At 38.1% G+C, this 21,603-nt stretch overlaps 3 long non-coding RNA genes across 13 annotated transcripts in view; 1 reads left to right on the top strand and 2 right to left on the bottom strand.

The window, feature by feature from the left end:
- The window catches only part of LOC141548956 (uncharacterized), a 1,120,676-nt gene that overhangs the window by 415,924 nt on the left and 683,149 nt on the right, over positions 1 to 21,603 (top strand). The gene's annotated exons all lie outside the window — the stretch shown is intronic.
- LOC141548957 (uncharacterized) overlaps positions 1 to 21,603 on the bottom strand; it is a 1,406,018-nt gene that overhangs the window by 1,026,156 nt on the left and 358,259 nt on the right. The gene's annotated exons all lie outside the window — the stretch shown is intronic.
- LOC141548315 (uncharacterized) lies at positions 5,879 to 7,172 on the bottom strand. The gene is made up of 3 exons (XR_012483893.1): positions 6,973 to 7,172; positions 6,410 to 6,607; positions 5,879 to 6,100 (listed from the first exon to the last, which is right to left on the bottom strand). It is a non-coding gene; the product is annotated as an uncharacterized LOC141548315 (long non-coding RNA).

The following is a 21,603-nucleotide window of genomic DNA, read 5'->3' as shown; positions in this document are numbered from 1 at the left end:
AAGTGCTCTCTAGAATGGCTGGATTCTTTCACAACTCCACCAACAATGCATCAGTGTCCCAGTTTTCCCATATGCCCTCCAGCATTCATCATTATCTTTTCCTGTCATCTTAGCCAATCAGACAGGTATGTAGTGGTATCTCAGAGTTGTCTTCATTTGCATTTCTCTGATCAATAGTGATTTGGAACACTTTCATATGAGTGGATATAGTTTCAATGTCATCATCTGAAAATTGTCTGTGCATATCCTTTGACCATTTATCAATTGGAGAATGGTTTGATTTCTTATACAGTCAATTCTCTATATATTTTGGAAATGAGGACTTTATCAGAACCTTTAAGAGTAAAAATATTTTTCCCAATTTGTTACTTCCATACTAATATTGTTTGCATTAGTTTTGTTTGTACAAAAGCTTTTTAATTTGATGTAATCAAAATTTTCTATTTTGTGATCAATAAATTGGTCATAAATTCCTTCCTCCTCCACAGGTCTGACAGGTAGACTATCCTCTGTTCCTCTAATCTATTTATGATCTCATTCTTTATGCCTAAATCATAGACACATTTTGATCTTATCTTGGTATATGGTGTTAAGAGTGGGTCCATATCTAATTTCTGCCATACTAATTTCCAGTTTTCCCAACAGTTTTTTTTCAAATAATGAATTCTTATCCCAAATGTTCGTATCTTTGGGTTTTTCAAACACTAGATTGCTATAGTTGTACCCTATTTTGTCTTGTGTATCTAATCTGTTACACTGATCTACCGTTCTATTTCTTAGCCAGTACCAAATGGTTTTGGTGACTGCTGCTTTATAATATAGCTTTAGATCAGGTACACCTAGACCACCTTCATCTGACTTTTTTTTCATTAATTCCCTTGAAATTCTCAACCTTTTATTCTTCCATATGAATTTTGATGTTATTTTTTTCTAGGTCATTAAAATAGTTTCTTGGGAGTCTGATTGGTATAGCACTAAATAAATAAATTAGTTTGGAGAGTATTGCCATCTTTATTATATTCGCTCGCCCTATCCAAGAGCAATTAATGTCTTTCCAATTATTTAAATCTGACTTTATTTTTGTGGCAAGTGTTTTGTAATTTTGCTCATATAATTCATGACTTTTCTTTAGTAGATGGATTCCCAAATATTTTATACTCTTGACAGTTGTTTGGAATGGAATTTCTCTTTGTATCTCTTGCTGTTGCATTTTGTTGGTGATATATAAAAATGCTGAGGATTTATGTGGATTTATTTTGTATCCAGCAACTTTGCTAAAGTTGTGAATTATTAGAAATAATTTTTATTAGAATCTCTGGGGTTTTCTAAGTATACCATCATATCATCTGCAAAGAGTCATTACCTATTCTTATTCCTTGAATCTCTTTCTTGACTCTTATTGCCGAGGCTAGCATTTCTAATACAATATTGAGTAGTAATGGTGATAGTGGGCAACCTTGTTTCACTCCTGATTTACTGGAAAAGGTTACAGTTTATCTCCATTATATATTATGCTTACTGATGGTCTTAAATATATGCTCCTGGCTATTTTAAGGAATACTTCATTTATTCCTATACTCTCAAGTGTTTTTAGTAGGAAAGGATATTGGATTTTATCAAATGCTTTTTCTGCATCTATTGAGATGATCATATGTTTTTTTTAATTTGATTATTAATATGGTCAATCATACTAATAGTTTTCCTAATATTAAACCAGCCCTGCATTCCTGGTATAAATCCTACTTGATCATAGTGTATTATCCTGGGGATGATTTTCTGTAGTCTTTTTGGTAATATCTTGTTTAAGATTTTAGCATCAATATTCATTAAGGAGATTGGTCTATATTTTCCTTCGCAGTTTTCAACTGACCTGGTTTAGGTATCAGTACCATGTCTGTGTCATAAAAGGAGTTTGGTAGGACTCCTTCATCCCTATTTTTTCAAATAGTTTATATAACATTGGGGCTAATTGTTCTTTAAATGTTTGCTTGAATTCACATGTAAATCCATCTGGTCCTGGGGATTTTTTCCTGGGGAGTTGATTAATAGCTTGTTCTATTTCTTTTTCTGAAATGGGACTATTTAAGCAGTTTACCTCCTCCTCTGTTAATCTAGGAAGCCTGTATATTTGGAGGTAGTCATCCACTTCACTTAAATTATCAAATTTATTGTCATAAAGTTGGGAAAAGTAACTCATTATTTCTCTAATTTCCCCTTCATTGGTGGAAAGATCCCCCTTTTCATTTTTAAGACTAACAATTTGATTTTCCTCTTTCCTTTTTCTGATCAGATTCACCAAAGGTTTATCTATTTTATTGGCTTTTTCATAAAACCAACTCTTAGTTTCATTTATTAATTCAATAGGTTTTTTTTACTTTCAATATTATTGATTTCTCCTTTTAATTTTAGAATTTCAAGTTTGATTTTTGGTTGGGGGTTTTTACTTTGGACTTTTTCTAGCTTTTTAGTTGCAGTCCCAATTCATTGATCTTCTCTTTCTCGACTTTATTCAAGTAAGCCTCTAAAGATATAAAATTTCCCCTTATTACCACAAATCCCACAGATTTTGGTATGAGGTCTCATCATGTCATTATCTTGGGTGAAATTATTGTTTCTATAATTTGCTGTTTCACCCAGTCATTCTTTAAGATGAGATTATTTAGTTTCCAATTACTTTTTGGTCTATTTACTCCTATCTTCTTGTTTAATGTAGTTTTTATTGCATTGTGATCTGAGAAGAAGGCATTTACTATTTGTGCTTTCCTGCATATGGTCAATTTTTGTATAGGTTCCATGACCTGCTGAGAAAAAAGTATACTCCTCTCTATCACCATTCAGTTTTCTCCAAAGATCTATCATACCTAGTTTTTCTAATGTTCAATTTACTTCTTTAATTTCTTATTTGTTTTGTGGTTTGATTTATCTAATTCTGAGAGTGCCCCTATGCTCAAACTGGAAGTCTCTGCCTGGAAAGTACAGTTGCTGTTGCAGGGGTTCTGCTGCTGTGGGAGTTCCGTTGCTGCTGGAGTTTGTTACTAGGAGAATTCCACTGCCTCAGGCTGAGCCCCACACTATGTGGATTAGAAACTGCGCAGGGCTATGTCCGCTGCTGTTTAGGTTCTTGACTGCCTCAAGGAAAAGCCCTAGACAGCAGAAGGCGGCTGCACAGCCGTGCTGAGATAGGTGTTAGGTCACTTCCGGTTTGGGGTAATTATATTTTCTGGCTTTTTGTTATATAGCAGCTTTGATTTCTCTTCTGATCTGCTGTTTTATAAGCAGAGAAGAGCTATCAGCTTATGCCAGATTCCTCTGTCTCAGTGGCTTCTCAGATCCAAGAGTTCTCTCCAGCACGTTTGGCACAGTGTGCTAGCCTCTAGTCCAACCCTGTCTGTGCTAGTCTTTTTTTTTTTCCTCCCCTTGGAATCGACCTTTTCTGTCGAAATTCCAGATTCTCTTCGGCTGGTAAGTTGTGCTTTTAATCCTTGTGGTTTTTATCAGTCCAGCTTTATTTTTGAAGCTGATTTAACTAGTTGGTATTGAGGGAAGAAGGGAGCTTAGAAATTCGTGTGTATCTTCTCCTCCATCTTGGCTCCGCCAGTGAGAACACCTTTTTCAAGTAATCATCAAGGAAAACTCCTCTAATATCCTAAAACCCAGAGAACAAAATCCCTATTGAAACAACTGATTAACCATCCACTGAAATAGACCACAAAATGAAAACTCCAAACTGTACTATGGGTAAATTCCAGAATTACCAAATCAAAAAAAAAAAAATACTACAAACAACCACAAAAAGATTCAAATATCAAGAAGGCATAATCAGGATGACAAAAGACCGAGCAGCTTCTACATCAAAGGATTAAAAGGTATTTCAAAGGGCAAAGGAGCTTGGACTGCACTCAAGAGCCAATTATCTAGCAAAATTAAGAGGCATTTTCAGGGAGGAAAGGTGGATATTCAGTGAAAAGGATGGGTTTTCAATTATTTCTGATGAAAAGTTCAGAACTTAACACAAAATTTGATTCTCATATACTAACCTCAAGAAAAGCATAAGAAGGTCAAATAAGGAAAAATGGTTTTTAAAGGTTAAAATGGTTATGCTACTTGACAAAATGATAGGGGAAATTCTTGAGAAGTATATCTTAGGCATATATTTAAAAGGATGTAAGTATAAATTGACTTTGATATGATGATATGAAAAAGAACCTAAGGGTGGAAAAAGAGATTGTACAGAAAGAAGAGGAATTGGGGGGAAGGGGGTAAAATGGAAGACATAAAATGAAAATGCAAAAAAAAAATTACAGTTATGGGAAAAAAAGGGAAGGGAAAGAGAACTGTTTGAAACTTCATCTCACTGGATTTGCCTCAAACAGGGAATATCATAAACACTTTATTTGGTACAAAAACTCACTCAGTAGTAAAGGGGAAAGGAAATGAAGGAGGCTAAAAGCAAGAATGGCTCACGCCAGAGGATAGTATGGACCTCAAACTATTTAAGTATCCTCAACAACATGAGAGATCATAGCAATCTTTACCAGGACCACAAGTTCCACCTCATATCATCCCTTGTTAAGCAAGACATCCCAAACAACGAAACTCCAGAGAACATTTCAAAAGCTCCATATCAAGAGATGCAATGGAACCTAAGGCCTCTCCATCTGCAAAATCACTTAACCCAAGAGAACATCTCTCAAAAAGGACCATACTACCTCATTTATCAGCCATCACCACCTCCCTAGACCCAGCTCCTAGAGACAGATGAGAATGGTCCTTATTACCTTCCCTAGGAGATCTCTTCTACTATTTATGCTCTTAAGGTGATAGCAATTAATTCTCATAATTTCCTCCCTTCTGGTCTGATTTTTATCTGCACATGACAAATATGGGAACATATCTCTCTTGGGAGTGGTTGCAGGGGAAAAAAAACCAATGATAAAGAAAAAAGAGTTGAGATAACATCCCTAGATCACACCCACAAATTAATTCCACTCAGTCTTAACCACACAGGAATAAGGAGGGGACCACCAGTGTTGAGGGAGCCTATGATAACACACCCATGGACACACAGACACCAGTGTGGGGAGAGCCTAGGATAACACCCCCTACAGTCAAGGAGACCTGAATGGGGTGGGAGGGCAACCTAACATAATTCAGTGGTACTCAGAGAAAGGACTATGGAGACAATGTGGATGGACAATAGTATTTTCACCTTTCTATTTTTTGTTTGCTTGGGTTTTTTTCCTTCTGGGTTCTTTTGTTTGTTTGTTTGTTTACTTTTGAACTCATTTTTTTGCTGCAGCATGAGGAATATGGAAATATGTTTACAAAAATCACACATGTTTAACTTATATTGGTTTTCTTGCTATCTTGGGGAGAAGAAGGGGGAAGAGAGAAAAAAATTAGAAACACAAGGTTTCAAAAAGGGGAATGTTAAAAACTGTCTTTGTATGTATTTGGAAACATGAAATACTATTTTAAAAATAGTTTGTGATTAGCTGGTTCCAAGTGTCTTTGAAAGTTCACAAAAATATTTTATAAGCTCTTTACGTTGTACTTTTCCCATCCCTTAAACAATGATCAATTTTCTTTTTAAAAACACCCATGTAAATATTTCATAGACCTCAACATTATAACAGTATCTCCAAAGAACATGGTTAACAGTGTCACATTTTTTGTAAGCAAGAGGCAAACAATTGAAGGTAAAATTTCTCTTTATTCATAAGCATAAGTGCAAGTGTATAAGTTCTTAAATTAGAGCACTTTAGAATATGAAGTACATTTTTACAAGCCGTTTCTTAATCTAACAACATCTAGATTGCTTTTCTAAGAACACAGTTTATAGAAATTTTACCAATGTTTCCAAATTGACCACATTTTCCAATATAAGAAGATTTCAAAACACAACAATATAATAAACAATGTTATATCATTACCATTTGAAAGAAAGCCCATCATTAAAACTAAACCCTCTCTGCTTGAGGTGGTCTTAATTCAGTTGAATTCATTCCCCATGACAGAACATCTCATCTCCATTGGCAGGTTACAATGATGACACTTAAATTTCCATATAGATCCAACGCCCATTGAGAAAGAACCGCATCTAATTAAAGGAAAAAAAAAAAGCAGTTAACTTTCATGTAGCACTTCCCAGTCCCAGGCCCTGTGTTAAGCACTTTACAATCACAACAAGCTTGGGAGGTGGATGCTATTATTATCCCTTTACAGAAGAGCAAATTGAGATGGAGGGACAAAGGGTTACTTGCTTAGGGGTCACACAGCTAATACATTTCAAATCCAAGTAAATGCGGATTTATAGCCACTAACAGTCCCATCTCAATTTCCAAGGCCTGCTCTCTTGTCCCTTAAACAGACAAAAGCTTATTATCTACAAGTAACAGGGGGAAGTTACCTAATGCAGTTCCAGACTAGTTCTTGTCCTTCGCTTTGGTGTCCTCCTCGGACTCTTGGACTAGAAGAGGAAGGAAAACCAGTACCAAAAGGAGAGGGAGCAGGAAAAGAAAGGGTAGGAAATGGAGAAGGACAATGAAGAGGAAATGCAGGATGACAAAGTGAGCAGGCACAGGATAGAGGGGAGGCATCTTTGGTCCTGTGGGGAGAAAAGTCACGCTCAGTCTAGGAGGAGTGATTTCTACCCCAGAGGGGAGGTCAAGGACACAGAGAATCATCGAGGTCAAGGTCAAGATTGTGGAGGGATGGGCAAGGGAAGGGGAGAGGGCCAGGGAGGAATGAGAGAAGGAGGCAGAGAAAGGAAAGGGTGAGGGAAGAGGCAGGGGAAATAGCGGGGTGAGGGAAGAGGGTGGAGATGAGGAAAGATGAGGGAAGGGAGTGGAAAGGGGAAAGAGTGAGGAAAGGGGCAGGGGAAATGGCTGGACACGGAAAGGGGGCGGGGCAATGGAGGGGAAGGATCACTTGGCTCGGGCCAATGGTCAGCTGGCCACCCACTCTCAGCACCTGGGGTGGTGCCGCCTGGCTGGATGATGAGGGGGACAGGCCGGTCGGAAGGGAGAGTTCTTTTTGTTAGCAGACACCACGGACAATCAGAAGGATGGACGCTGGTAGCGGGATGGTCTAGAGAACAGAGGAACAGACATGCAGAAGGGAAAGAATGGAGAGAAAGCGGGGTCCAGCCCCTCCTCCCCAGCTCCCAGAGCGCTGACCCCCAGCCATAAGGTGTTCTTGTCCACTCACCATTACCCCGGCAACGCTGCCGCTTATGACGGGCATGATGATGCTGCAGACTTCGAAGACCTTTGGGAGCCTAGGCAACCAGACCACTGGTCAGAAAGTTCCAGGCTCGTTCTTGGGCGGGGCAGGCAGAGCATCACTTGGCCATTAGATTACCCTGGAGGAAGATGCTTCCTGCTGTGGGAGGAGGGACTGCTTCTGGGTTTCACACTCATTATGTGTGGCCCCTTCCTCCGCCCCCTCCTTTCTCTTTTCCTTCCATGGCCCGCTAGAGATCGAGAGAGTAATGGCGCCATTGATGATGAAGAAGCCCGTCCCCTAACCCCCAAAGCTAAAGCAGCTTGAGATCCCAAAACAGGAAAGGGAAATGGGATTTAACAGTCACCTGCAACTGACTGCAAAGAAAAGCAGGATTGAGTTTAATTATTATTTTAATAGTATTTTATTCTTCAAATATATGCAAGATATATTTCACCATTCACCTCTGCAAAACCTTGTGTTCCAAAGTTTTCTTCCTCTCTCCAGATTCCTAAGACAGCAAACAATCAGATACAGATTAAATGTGCGCAGTTCTTTTAAAAAAAAGTTTTTTTATTACATTTTTTATTTTCAAAACATATGCATGGATAAGTTTTCAACATTGACCCTTGCAAAACCTTGTCTTCCAATTTTTTTCCTCCATTCCTCCTCCTCCTTCCCTGAGATGGCAAGAAATCTAATATATGTTAAACATGCTAAAATTATAATTAAATTCAATATATGAGTGTGTGTGTTTATATAATTATCATGCTGCACAAGAAAAATCAGATCATAAAGGAAAAAAATGAAAAAGAAAACACAATGCAAGCAAACAACAACAAAAAGAGAGGGAATGTGATGTTGTGGGTATAGGTGGCTCTATGCATCACCAAGACCCTTAAAACTGGCCTGAATCACCTTGTCCATCAGAATTGATTATCACACAGTCTTGCTGTTGCCGTGTACAATGATCTCCTGGTCCTGCTCACTTCATTCAGCATCAGTTCATGTATGTCTCTCCAGGCCTCTCTGGCATCATCCTGCTGGTCATTTCTTACATAACAATAATATTCCATGACATTCATGTACCACAGTTTATTCAGCCATTCTCCAACTGATAGGCATCCACTCAGTTTCCAGTTTCTTGCCACCACAAAAATGGCTCCACCAACATTTGGGCAAAAGTGGGACCCTTTCCCTCCTTTGAGATCTCTTTGGCATATAAATTCAGTAGAAACACTGCTGGGTCAAAGGGTGTGCATTTCATGATGCTGCTGAAGCTGGGCCCTGCAGAAAGCAGCCACCAATGTCCCTGCCTGGGCCTGAGGAAGACAGAGGGGCTTGTCTTGTCAGATAGACAATAACCATCCTAACAATAACCACTAACAGTGTGCAGCACTGTCAGCACACCAGGTGTTTTTCAATCATTTGATCCTCACAACAGACCCTGAAAATGGCTGCTGATGGGACCCCGTTCTACAGATGAGGAAACTGAGAAAGGCAGAGAAGTGCTTTGCCCAGCTAAGACACACAGCTAAAAATTATCTGAGGCCCCTTTTTGTAGTGGCCCCCAGATGTGGGGGAACTCTGAGAAAAGTATACTTGAAGCAAAGGTTCTTACAGCAGGGTGTTAACTGGGTGTGATTAATGAGATGATGGTTCTCTAGTTCACATATCCTTAGTACTTAGTTTGGTGATGTAATGGTTCTCTAGTTCACACATATTTAGTGTGCTGTAATGATGTAATCCTACTGAGGTATTTAAGGGCTGAGAGGACTGGAAATAGAGACATTCCCTCTTTGACCATTGTCCTGGTGGCTCTCCTTCCTCCTGCACTCCTCCACTAAGATCAAGGTTGGTCCCAAGATCCTCCAGAGAGCCAGTCTGGACATTGCAACTTTTGAATTTAGACCTTCCCGGCTCACGTTCTCAATGGCCAGGTTCAAAGAACAGCTTCCTGTGAATAGCTTAATGGCAGCCTAGCTGGAGGTCTCTTCCACATCAATTTGAGCATGTAGGGTCATTACATACTTCTCCTACACCCCACTTCTCTAAGAGGGCACCAGTGCCAGCACGTTAAGGACAGGGAATAAGAATGGGATCTCCCTGGCTCAGGCATTCCTCTGTCCTTGCCTTACAGCCGAGCACCACTCCTACAAAGAAAGGTCTTGGTGGCCTTAAGCTCTGGGACTGTGTAGGACTCCAGAGATAGTAGGTTTCAGAGTAAAACTTGAACCTACATCTTCCTGGCCTGAAAAGTGTCTTGATGCTCTCCACTGAGGTTCTACCAGCTGAGAAATGAATGTGGGTCAAGAAACACAGATTGTACAAAGGGAAAATTCTTTAACAGAATCTACTGGTGCTGCTCTACTCCATTACTTCTCAGTTAGCAAAACTTCAGTTTTCAGGCACACTAGCCAAAACGGAATAGTGCATGAGAATTCACTCATGACCAGGACATACAGAGGTCTAGGGAGGCAAGTGGGGGTCTCTGAGAAAAAGATAGAGGGCACTTTTGAGTCCTTTGTTGTAACTGCTGACTCAGCCACTTTTGCTGCTATAGATGGTCCAAATCATTTTCCTCACAAAAACTTTATGGGTCTGAAGACCTACTCCAGACTTGACATGATTTTTATAGTGGGATTAGAGGGTCATTTGAGATTCTACTGTGGTGCTGGCTGGGGACACTTGGACAAGAGCAGATTCACTAGTCTAAAGGAAAAGCCTGTTCATGGACTTCTGGGAGATTCACAACTAGGATTGACTTCTGTGAAACCCACAATTCCATACTCTTGGAGGCAGAGTCTGATTCACTCCCATGTCTACCTTCGTGCTAGATGGAGACTTTGGATTCAGAGGGAACTGGAGAGAAGATTTGGAAAGAGACAGTAAAGAACTTTAACTCCTGGCTGCATTTTGGGGATTACTGGTACTGGAACTAAAACTAAGGCTGCCTCCCTAGAAGCTCCCCAAGAGACCTCCTCCCAGAGAAGGATCACAATTTAGAGACAACAGAACATTATATTTCCTGTTCCTGTTCGGGCGCCAAAAATATAAAGTCCAGGCTAGCTCCCTGAAGGTCTCAGAATCAGCAAGAGTCAGGATAAGCAAAAGTGCCCCATGTTGGGCGCCAAAATGTAATGTTCTGTTGTCTCTAAATTGTGATCCTTCTCTGGGAGGAGGTCTCTTGGGGAGCTTCTGGGGAGGCAGCCTTAGTTTCAGTTCAATAATCCCAAAATGCAACCAGGAGTTAAAATCCAGATCCTTTATTGTGTCCTTCAAAGTCTTGAATCTTTTCCTGGGGTCCAGTTACCTTTAATGGAGGCCTATCTCTTTCCTTGGTTCCCCAATGAGCTCTTGTCAGAATGTCTCCAGCCAGCTTCAGTCTCTAGCTCCCTCTGAATCCAAAGCCTCCAGCCAACACGAAGGTAGACATGGAAATGAATCAGACTCTGCCTCCAAGAGTGTGGGATTGTGGGTTTCCCAGAAGTCAATCCTAGTTGTGAATCTCCTGGAAGTCCATGAGCAGGCTTTTCCTTTAGACTCATGAATCTGCTCTTGTCCAAATGTCCCCAGCCAGCACTACAGTAGAATCTTGAATGACCCTCCTTCCTGAATCCTGGCTCCTTATATCCTCCCAGAGAATGGGCTTGTGGGTACTCCATGGGCTTGTGGGAACTCTACAGAACCAATGAACGAGCTCCTTTAAAGGTGTAAACTCCCTCAAAGATTTGGACTCCTTTAAAGGTGTAAACTCTGAGCTAGGGAATTGTTAGGTACCGACTAAGCACCTAGTAATAATCCTAACAGGAATTAGGCACCCTTGAGATGACAATGAAGGCAAAACTTATCTGATGGGGATGGTCTCCTATATTCCAAAGTGACTGTTGTGGATAAAATTCTGAGAGAAAAGGTTCTGAGTATTAAAAATGAATTGATTAATTACCTTGGCCAATAATCTGCAAAGTGATGGTCAGTACTCTCAATGGCCGAAGGAAAAAAACAATATTTCACGTCACCTTAAATCTATATCCTTTCTGACAGAGATCATCATTCTGCAGAAATCAATGGCAACCTTGACTGATGCATATTTCAGGAGTCTTGTGCCATAGACACTCAGTCCTTCCCCATTATTCGTCATTATGGTAGGAGTTTTGGTCATAAGATTGAGCAGCCTCCCAGAATCTGAGCAGAAAACCCACTCTGAATAAGGGTGAGTCTCCCCACCTTTTCCAAATGGAATGGGCGCGCATTTAGGGTTAGGGATAGAGTTGGGAGTCGGGAGTCGGGAGGTGCATTTAGGGTTAGGGTTAGAGTTGGGAGGGTTAGGGTTAGGTTAGAGTCAGGAGGCTTGATATTGTCGGGAGTCGGGAGTCGGGAGTCGGGAGTCAGGAGTTTTTCTCCAAAAGACAAATTTTGTTATGCTGTGGACATCAGGTAAATTCCCAAACTGAGTTTAAGCCATCAACATTAGAAAGACCCCATTACAAGGGGGCACACATGTATAACATGAAGACACCATAAGGCGTTCTTAGAGAATTTACTGTCATAAAATGGACTGAATACCTAGTGTTCTCATGCATCTTACTGGTGTGGCATTTCCTGCACAGAACCTGCACAGAAGTGGGGATACAAGTAGATTGTTTTTTTGGGGAAAAAATCACTGGATTTCCACATCTTGATTTGGCTTTTATTTGTATACAGTAAAAGCAATGCAAGGAATTGCTCAAGGAATTCAATCTGGGCCTACTGCAGTAAAAGTCCACTTAAGACTACAAAAGGCTATTGCCTCAGGGAGTAGCTTTGATGGTAACATTCAGGTTCTGTCTTATCAATGCCCTTCCCTGGGGACTGTGAAGTTAGGGAGGACCTGGAGTCTTTTAGATGGAGTCTTATTCACCTCATCATTTCCCCCTTCAAATGAGAGAGATCCCCAAATACTTTGGGGATATGGGACGTATGTTCTAAAACTTCTTCCTGAAGAGATTGGGGGTAAAGCTTCCCTTGTCTTATAACTCTCACTTGAAAAGGTTCAAATTCCACATCCCTGAAGCTGGCCAATTCAACATTGAGTGGGTGCTAAGTGTCAGCATCAGAAATCAGGTATTCATGTGTTGACAATCATTTGAAAGTTTATCAGCTGATGCCTAGAGGAAATAAACCTAATGAGAAGGGGAGTAGGGATGGTAGCATCCTAAGCAATAAAGGTGTGCTCAGGTAGCTAAAGGTCCATGTGCTAAAGTCTTAATTTGGGTTACACATTTGCAGAGAGGATGATGAGCTGAGATGGTCTCATTCCAGGTGGAATGAAAACATGAACAAAAGATTGACTTTATTCCAATTACGTTTAAGTGATTAAAATTCTCCAAACTACACTGATAGAGGACTTTGTCAAATACTCACCTGATTATTCAAGTAGTCCAAATTGAAAACTGAAAGATCTTATATCTTTGCATGCCCATGTCTTCCAGTGACCATTAGTTCTGATTATAGAAATTTGCCATAAGAGAAAAACTAAATGCGGTCATGATTATGACTGTGGGTAAGCCTTGTACCAATAATTCCAGAACCTCAAGATAAGTGTAGAAAAAGTTTATTAGCCTTCTCAAGAAAGGACATTCTCCAAATACCAGAGATGGTGTCAACAGAGATGGGGTGTGGTGTGGTGTGTGTGTGTGTGTGTGTGTGTGTGTGTGTGTGTGTGTGCATTTTCAGCAAAGCAGATTACATAGACTCTACTCACAATCTCCCTCTTCCCTTCTTCCCCTTTGACTCATCTGCTGGGTCTCAGGAGGTACAATCTGTTCATGGAAATCTATCCCAGCACAAAAGCAAAGAAATCAATCTTTTCCATAACATGTCTCACCAGATGGCTCACCCTTCCTATCTAGTCTGGAGGTTTCAATAACTTTTTAGTTTTGGCTAGTAGAAGTATAGTTTCATGATCGGGATGCTTTAACTGTCAAAAACAACTTGATTACAAGGCAAGGTACAAGATATTCTGGGCCCTTCAGAATGAGATACTTTCTTACCATAAATATCTCTTTAAGCCTGAAAGGACATTATCTCACTCAACAGAATCAATGTCCTTAGGTCTGTTTCACTTCAGGTAAGAGTCACAGTCACCAACCAATCATGCAGCAACAATTCTACATCATCGTCAGACTCAGGAATAGTCAAGTGGGATACCAACAAACTGAGCCAGAAGGATTTCACCTTAAGGGAAGCCTAAAGTTTGTGTCCAGATTCAGACCTTTACTTATAAATGTTGACAGCCACATCCTGCTTAATAATTTGTTGCATTTCTCCTGAATGATGGGTTACTTAGTTAATGTTCTATCAGAAAATCATACTTGAATTCAAAATTCAAATACAATTAATTATAGTTCCAAGATATTTTTTCTTTTCTTTTTTTTTAAGTTTTTTATTTTATTTTATAATTATAACTTTTTTTTTGACAGTACATATGCATGGGTAATTTTTTACAAAATTATCCCCTGCACTTACTTCTATTCAGATTTTTTCCCCTCCTCCCCCAACCCCCTCCCCCAGATGGCAGGCAGTCTTATACATGTTAAATATATTACAGTATATTCTAGATACAATATATGTGTGTAGAACCGAATTTCTTGTTGCACAGGAAGAGTTGGATTCAGAAGGTAAAATTAACAGTTTACACTCATTTCCCAGTGTTCCTTTTCTGGATGTAGCTGATTCTGTCCATCATTAATCAATTGGAATTGGATTAGCTCTTCTCTATGTTGAAGATATCCACTTCCATCAGCATACATCCTCGTACAGTATCATTGTTGAAGTGTATAATGATCTTCTGGTTCTGCTCATTTCACTCAGCATCAGTTGATGTAAGTCTCTCCAAGCCTCTCTGTATTTCTCCTGTTGGTCATTTCTTACAGAACAATAATATTCCATAACATTCATATACCATAATTTACCCAACCATTCTCCAATTGATGGACATCCATTCATCTTCCAGCTTCTAGCCACTATGAAAAGGGCTGCCACAAACATTTCCCTTCTTTAGTAGTTCCTTGGGATATAAGCCCAGTAGTAGTATGGCTGGGTCAAAGGGTATGCACATTTTGATAACTTTTTGGGCATAATTCCAGATTGCTCTCCAGAATAGTTGGATTCTTTCACAACTCCACCAACAATGCATCAATGTCCCAGTTTTCCCACAGCCCCTCCAACATTCATCCTTATTTGTTCCTGTCATCTTAGCCAATCTGACAGGTGTGTAACGATATCTCAGAGTTATCTTAATTTGCATTTCTCTGATCAATAGTGATTTGGAACACTCTTTCATATGAGTGGAAATAGTTTTAATTTCATCATCTGAAAATTGTTCATATCCTTTGACCTTCATATCAATTGGAGAATGGCTTGATTTCTTATAAATTAAAGTCAATTCTCTCTATATTTTGGAGATGAAGCCTTTATCAGAACCTTTAACTGTAAAAATGTTTTCCCAATTTGTTATTTCCCTTCTAATCTTGTTTGCATTAGTTTTGTTTGTGCAGAAACTTTTTAATTTGGTGTAATCAAAATTTTCTATTTTGTGATCAATAATGGTCTCTAGTTCTCCCTTGGACACAAACTCCTTCCTCCTCCACAAGTCTGAGAGGTAAACCATCCCATGTTCCTCCAATTTATTTATGATTTCGTTCTTTATGCCTAAATCTTGGACCCATTTTGATCTAATCTTAGTATGTGGTGTTAAATGTGGGTCCATGCCTAGTTTCTGCCATACTAATTTCCAGTTTTCCCAGCAGTTTTTGTCAAATAATGAATTCTTATCCCAAAATTTGGGATCTTTGGGTTTGTCGAACACTAGATTGCTATTTTTATTCACTATCTTGCCCTGTGAACCTAACCTATGCTACTGATCAACTAGTCTATTTCTTAGCCAATACCAAATGGTTTTGGTGACTGTTGCTTTATAATACTGTTCTAGATCAGGTACAGCTAGACCACCTTCACTTAATTTTTTTTTCATTACTTCCCTTGAAATTCTCGACCTTTTGTTGTTCCATATGAATTCTGTTGTTATTTTTTCTAGGTTATTAAAATAGTTTCTTGGAAGTCTGATTGGTATAGCACTAAATAAATAGATTAGTTTAGGGAGTATTGTCATCTTAATTATATTCGCTCGGCCTATCCAAGAGCACTGAATGTCTTTCCAATTATTTAAATCTGACTTTATTTTTGTGGCAAGTGTTTTGTAATTTTTCTCATATAATTCCTGACTATTCTTTGGTAGATGGATTCCCAAATACTTTATACTCTCAACATTTGTTTGGAATGGAATTTCTCTTTGTATCTCTTGCTGTTGGATTGTGTTGGTAATGTATAAAAATGCTGAGGATTTATGTGGATTTATTTTGTATCCTGCAACTTTGCTAAAGTTGTGAATTATTTCTAATAGCTTTTTAGCAGAGTCTTTGGGGTTCTCTAAGTATACCATCATGTCATCTGCGAAAAGTGATAATTTGATTTCCTCATTTCCTCCTCTAATTCCTTGAATCTCTTTCTCAGCTCTTATTGCTGAGTCTAGAGTTTCTAGTACTATATTGAATAGTAATGGTGATAGTGGGCAACCTTGTTTCACTCCTGATCTTACAGGGAAAGGTTCTAGTTTATCGCCATTACATATGATGTGTACTGAAGGTTTTAAATATATGCTCCTTATTATTTTAAGGAATAGTCCATTTATTCCTATACTCTCAAGCGTTTTTAGTAGGAATGGATGTTGGATTTTATCAAATGCTTTTTCTGCAGATATTTTTTCTTAACTGACAATTCTCACTAATTAAGAGTAGTTTGTGGGTTCAGCTCTCAAGGAACATGTACCCTAAATAGGTATTAATGATAACTTTACATTGGTAATAAGAGAAAAATATAGCCTATTAAGTTAGCCATTTACATCACTCTGATGTAAACTTAAACTGATGTAAAGACCAATCATTGGAAGTCACTACTATATAATAAACAAACTTGCAAATCCTCAACCAAGCCAAGTTGATTGATTAGGAATTCCCTAACCTAAATTATCATATTTTCCATTTCAATTAAGGAAACAGAAGAGGGAAGCTCAACCCCCTGCCCAGAACTCTCAGAACTTCTATAGCAATAGTTAACATTTAGAAAATTAAGAAGATGGTGGAGAAGGCACACAGGAGATTCTGAGCTCCTCTCATACCCTTATTACCAATTTTTAAAATCAGCTTCAAAAATAGCAATAAACTGGTGAGGTTCATGAAGATCGGAAGTACAACAACTCACCAGCCAAAGATAATCAGGAATACCATCAGAAAAGGTTTGTCCTGAGTGGAGGGAGCAGACCACCCCAGGGCAGGGATAGAATAAGGAGGTGGGGGGGCGGCCTCTGCAGTTGGAAGGTTTACATAGAGCTCTCTGCCATAGCCTGAGTGCTTTGCTTTGGTTGTGGAGTAGTGGACCAGCAGAGAAATTAGAGCCTGGGGTAGAGGGTGCTCTGAGGGAAGCCAGAGCAGGATCTGGCTGCACCCACCCAAGACCAGAGGTGACTTAGCACAGACAATAACACAGCTTTTTGGTGGCATTCTGCAGCTGGGGGTTCTTGTTGGGGGGCAGTCACAAACCTGCATGGCAGGGGCATAACCCCGGGCAGCCTCTCATCTGCACAGTGAGGGATAGGGCGATTGCTAATACTCAAAGCAGGAGTTTGCAAGGGGGGAGAAGAGGGGGACAGTGATACTTTTGCTGCTTAACCTCTAGCCCCAAGGTAGTTGCTAATCCTCACAGTGGGGCTCCTCACAGGGCACTTACACAGCCCAGCCCTTTATACCTAGGCCTAGTCACTTCCATGTGAAGCTCTTCCCAGAGCACTCCCACAGCTCAGCTATTCCTTGCAGCCCATTGAGAGGACAGTTACTGTCTATATACCCATCCTTGCTCTGCAGAGGAAGCTGGTAACCTCCTGCCCTAAAGGCAGACCCTAAAGGCTTTAAAAAATGAGTAAAAAATGAAGAAAATGATTGATAGCTTCTATACAGAAAGAGAATGGGTTTCCAACCCAAAGGAGACTAATAGCAAACAGTCTCCAGACAATACCCCAAATAATGGTCTCCTAGAAGAGACTATTAAAAATCTCAAAAGAGAGTTAGAAGAAAAATGGGGAAAGAGAGAGAAGCTATACAAGAGAGTAACAATCTCCTGAAATGTGAATGGGAAAAGGTAAAGAATTCAAAAGAAGTGCAGGGAAACAGAATAGTGAATTGGAAAAGGTAAAGAAATCACAGGAAAGTAGAATCTGTGAATTGAAGAACATAAAGAATTCCCAAGAAAGTAGGATTTGTGAATTGGAAAAAGAAAATAACTCACTAAAAACAAATTTAGTGAAATGGAAAAAAATACCATAGAGCAAAACAACTCATTTAAAAACTCAATTGGACATATACAAAAAGAAGTTAAAAAAAGCTAATGAAGAAAATAACTCATTAAAAATCAGAACTGAACAAATACAAATGGATGATTCATTGAGACACCAAGAAACAGTCAAGCAAAACCAAAAAAAAAAAAAAAAAGAAAAAAGAAAAAAAAAGAAAAACTGGAGAAAAATGTCAAATATCTACTTGAAAAATGACAGACCTGGAAAATAGATCTAGGAGAGATAATCTGAGGATTATTGGACTTCCCAAAAATTATGATGAAAAAAGAGCCTAGATACTATATTATAGGAAATCATCAAAGAGAACTGCCCAGAGGTAATAGAACCAGAAGGTAAAAATAATTCATTGAACACCTTCTGAAAAAGACCTAAAACAAAACAAAACAAAAAAAAAATTCTATGGAATATTGTGGCCAAATTTCAGAACTATCTGACTAAGGAAAAATATTACAAGCAACCAGGAAAAAACAATTTAAATACCAAGGTAACACAATAAGGGTCATTCAATATCTGGCTGCTTCTACATTAAAGGATCTAAGGGCCTGGAATCTGATATTCCAAAAGGGAAAAGAACTTGGAATGCAGCCAAGAATAAACTACCCAGCTAAGTTTAGCATTTTATTCCATAGAAGAAGATGGACATTCAATGAAAGAGATGAATCCCATGTGTTTCTAACCAAAAAAAAAAAAAAAAAAAAAAACAACCAGATCTAAACAAAAAATTTGATCTCCAACCATAAGACTCAAGAGAAGCAGAAAAAGGTAAAAGGAACTCTTGAGAACAGCATTTCTGTTGTGGATATACATTAAGACTACATGTATAATTTGATTTTACTGATATAACAAAAAAAAAAAGAAAGTAGAAATGGAAAGGGGATAGTGTAAGAAAAAGGGAAAAGGGGAGATAAAAACAAGGAAACTACATCCCACAAAGAGGCAAAGGAAACCTATCATATCTGAAGGAAGTTAAAGAGGGGAAGGAACATTGTGTGAATCTTACTCTCATCAGAATTGGCTCAAACAGAAAATAATTGACATATTTGTTTTACAGAGAATTATCTCTCACCTCATTAAAAAAGGGGAGAGGAAAAGGGAAAAGGAAAAGAGTAATAAGTACAAGAAAGGGAAAAGGGATTTAAAGGGAAGAGGAAGGGGTACTAAGGAGGGAAGTCTGTGTGACACAAGTGGAACCCATAAGTTTAATACTGGGGAAGGGGTTTGGGGGGGGCAAGGGAAAAAAGCATAATCTGGGGATAATATGAAGGCAGGAAATACAGAATTAGTCGTTTTAACTGTAAATGTGAATGGGATGAACTCTCATTAAGCTGAGGTGGATAGCAGACTGTATCAAAAGTCAGAGACCAACAATATGTTGTTTACAGGAAACACATTTAAAGCAGGGAGATACATACAGAGTAAAGGTAAAAGGGTGGAGCACAATCTATTATACTTCAGGGGAAGTCAAAAAAGCAGTGACAGTCATCCTTATCTCAGATCAAGCAAAAGCAAAAATTGATCTAATTAAAAGAGATAAGGAAGGAAACTATACCTTGCTAAAGGCTAGCATAGACAATGAAGCAATAGCAATACTAAACATATATGCACCAAGTGGTATAGCATCTAACTTCCTAAAGGAGAAGTTAAGAGAGTTGCAAGAAGAAATAGACAGCAAAACTATAATAGTGGGAGAGCTCAACCTTGCACTCTCAGAATTAGATAAATCAAACCACAAAACAAATAAGAAAGAAATTAAAGAGGTAAATAGAATATTAGGAAAATTAGGTATGATAGACCTTTGGAGAACACTTAATGATGATAGAAATGACTATACTTTCCTCTCAGCAGTTCATAGAACCTATACAAAAATTGACCATACATTAGGACATAAAGATCTCAAAATTAAATGCAGGAAGGCAGAAGTAGCAAAGGCTTTCTTTTCAGATCATGATGCAATAAAAAGTATATTCATCAAAAAGTTAGGGGTAAATGGACCAAAAAGTAATTGGAAACTAAATAATCTCATCTTAAAGAATGACTGGGTGAAACAGCAAATTATAGAAACAATTAATAATTTCACCCAAGATAATGAGACATCATACCAAAATTTGTGGGATGCAGCTAAAGCGGTAATAAGGGGAAATTTTATATCTTTAGAGACTTATTTGAATAAAATAGAGAAAGGGAAGATCAATGAATTGGGCTTGCAAATTTAAAAGCTAGAAAAAGACCAAATTAAACACCCCCAATCAAATACTAAACTTGAAATTCCAAAATTAAAAAGAGAAATTAATATTATTGAAAGTAAAAAAAAAAAAACTATTGAACTAATAAATAAAACTAAGAGTTGGTTTTATGAAAAAACCAATAAAATAGATAAACCTTTGGTAAATCTGATTAGAAAAAGGAGAGAGTAAAATCAAATTGTTATTCTTAAAAATGAAAAAGGGGAACTTTCCACCAATGAAAAGGAAATTAGAGAAATAATGAGTTACTTTGCCCAAATAATAATAAAATATAATAATAAATTTGATAACCTAAGTGAAATGGATGTCTACCTCTAAAAATATAGGCTTACCAGATTAACAGAAGAGAAAGCAAATTGCTTAAACAGTCCCCATTTCAGAAAAAGAAATAGAACAAGCTATTAATCAACTCCCTAAGAAAAAATCTCCAGGACCAGATGGATTTACATATGAATTCTACCAAACATTCAAAGAACAATTAGCCCCAATGCTGTATAAACTATTTGAAAAAATAGGGCATGAAGGAGGCCTACCAAATTCCTTTTATGGAACAGACATTGTACTGATACCCAAACCAGGGAGGTTGAAAATGGAGAAAGAAACCTATAGACCAATCTCCTTAATGAATATTGATGCTAAAATCTTAAACAAGATATTAGCAAAAAGACTACTGAAAATCATCCCCAGGATAAAACATCATAATCAAGTAAGATTTATACCAGGAATGCAGGGCTGGTTTAATATTAGAAAAACTATTAGTATAATTGACCATATTAATAACCAAATTAACACAAATCATATGATCATCTCAATAGATGCAGAAAAAGCATTTGATAAAATCCAACATCCATTCCTAGTGGATTGAGAATATAGGAATAAATGGACTTTTCCTGAAAATAATCAGTAGCATCTATTTAAAACCATTAGTTAAGCATCATATGTAATGGGGATAAACTGCAACCATTCTCATTAAGATTAGGAGTGAAACAAGGTTGCCCACTATCACCATTACTATTCAATATTGTATTAGAAATGCTAGCTTTGGCAATAAGAGTGGAGAAAGAGATTAAAGGAATTAGAGTAGGTAATGAGGAAACCAAGTTATCACTCTTTGCTGATGACATGATGGTATACTTAGAGAACCCCAAAGATTCTACTAAAAAGCTATTAGAAATAATCCACACCTTTAGCAAAGTTGTTGGATACAAAATAAACCCACAAAAATCATCAGCATTCTTATATGTCACTAACAAAATCCAACAGTTAGAGTTACAAAGAGAAATTCCATTTAAAGTAACTACCAATAGTATAAAATATTTGGGAATCTATCTGCCAAGGGAAAATCAGAAATTATATGAGCAAAACTACAAAACACTTTCCACACAAATTAAGTCAGAGCTAACCAATTGGAAAAATATTAAATGCTCTTGGATATGGCAAGCAAATATAATAAAAATGACAATACTACCTAAACTATTTATTTAGCACTATACCAATCAGATTCCCAAAAAACTATTTTAATGACCTAGAAAAAAATAACAAAATTCATATGGAAAAACAAAAGGTGAAGTATTTCAAGGGAATTAATGAAAAAAAAAATCAAATGAAGGTGGCCTAGCTGTACCAGATCTAAAATTATATTATAAAGCAGCAGTTACCAAAACCATTTGGTATCGTTCTAAGAAATAG

This window comes from Sminthopsis crassicaudata, chromosome X (genome assembly GCF_048593235.1).
Source record: "Sminthopsis crassicaudata isolate SCR6 chromosome X, ASM4859323v1, whole genome shotgun sequence".
Taxonomy (NCBI): domain Eukaryota; kingdom Metazoa; phylum Chordata; class Mammalia; order Dasyuromorphia; family Dasyuridae; genus Sminthopsis; species Sminthopsis crassicaudata.
This window is presented reverse-complemented; position numbering and strand designations above follow the sequence as displayed.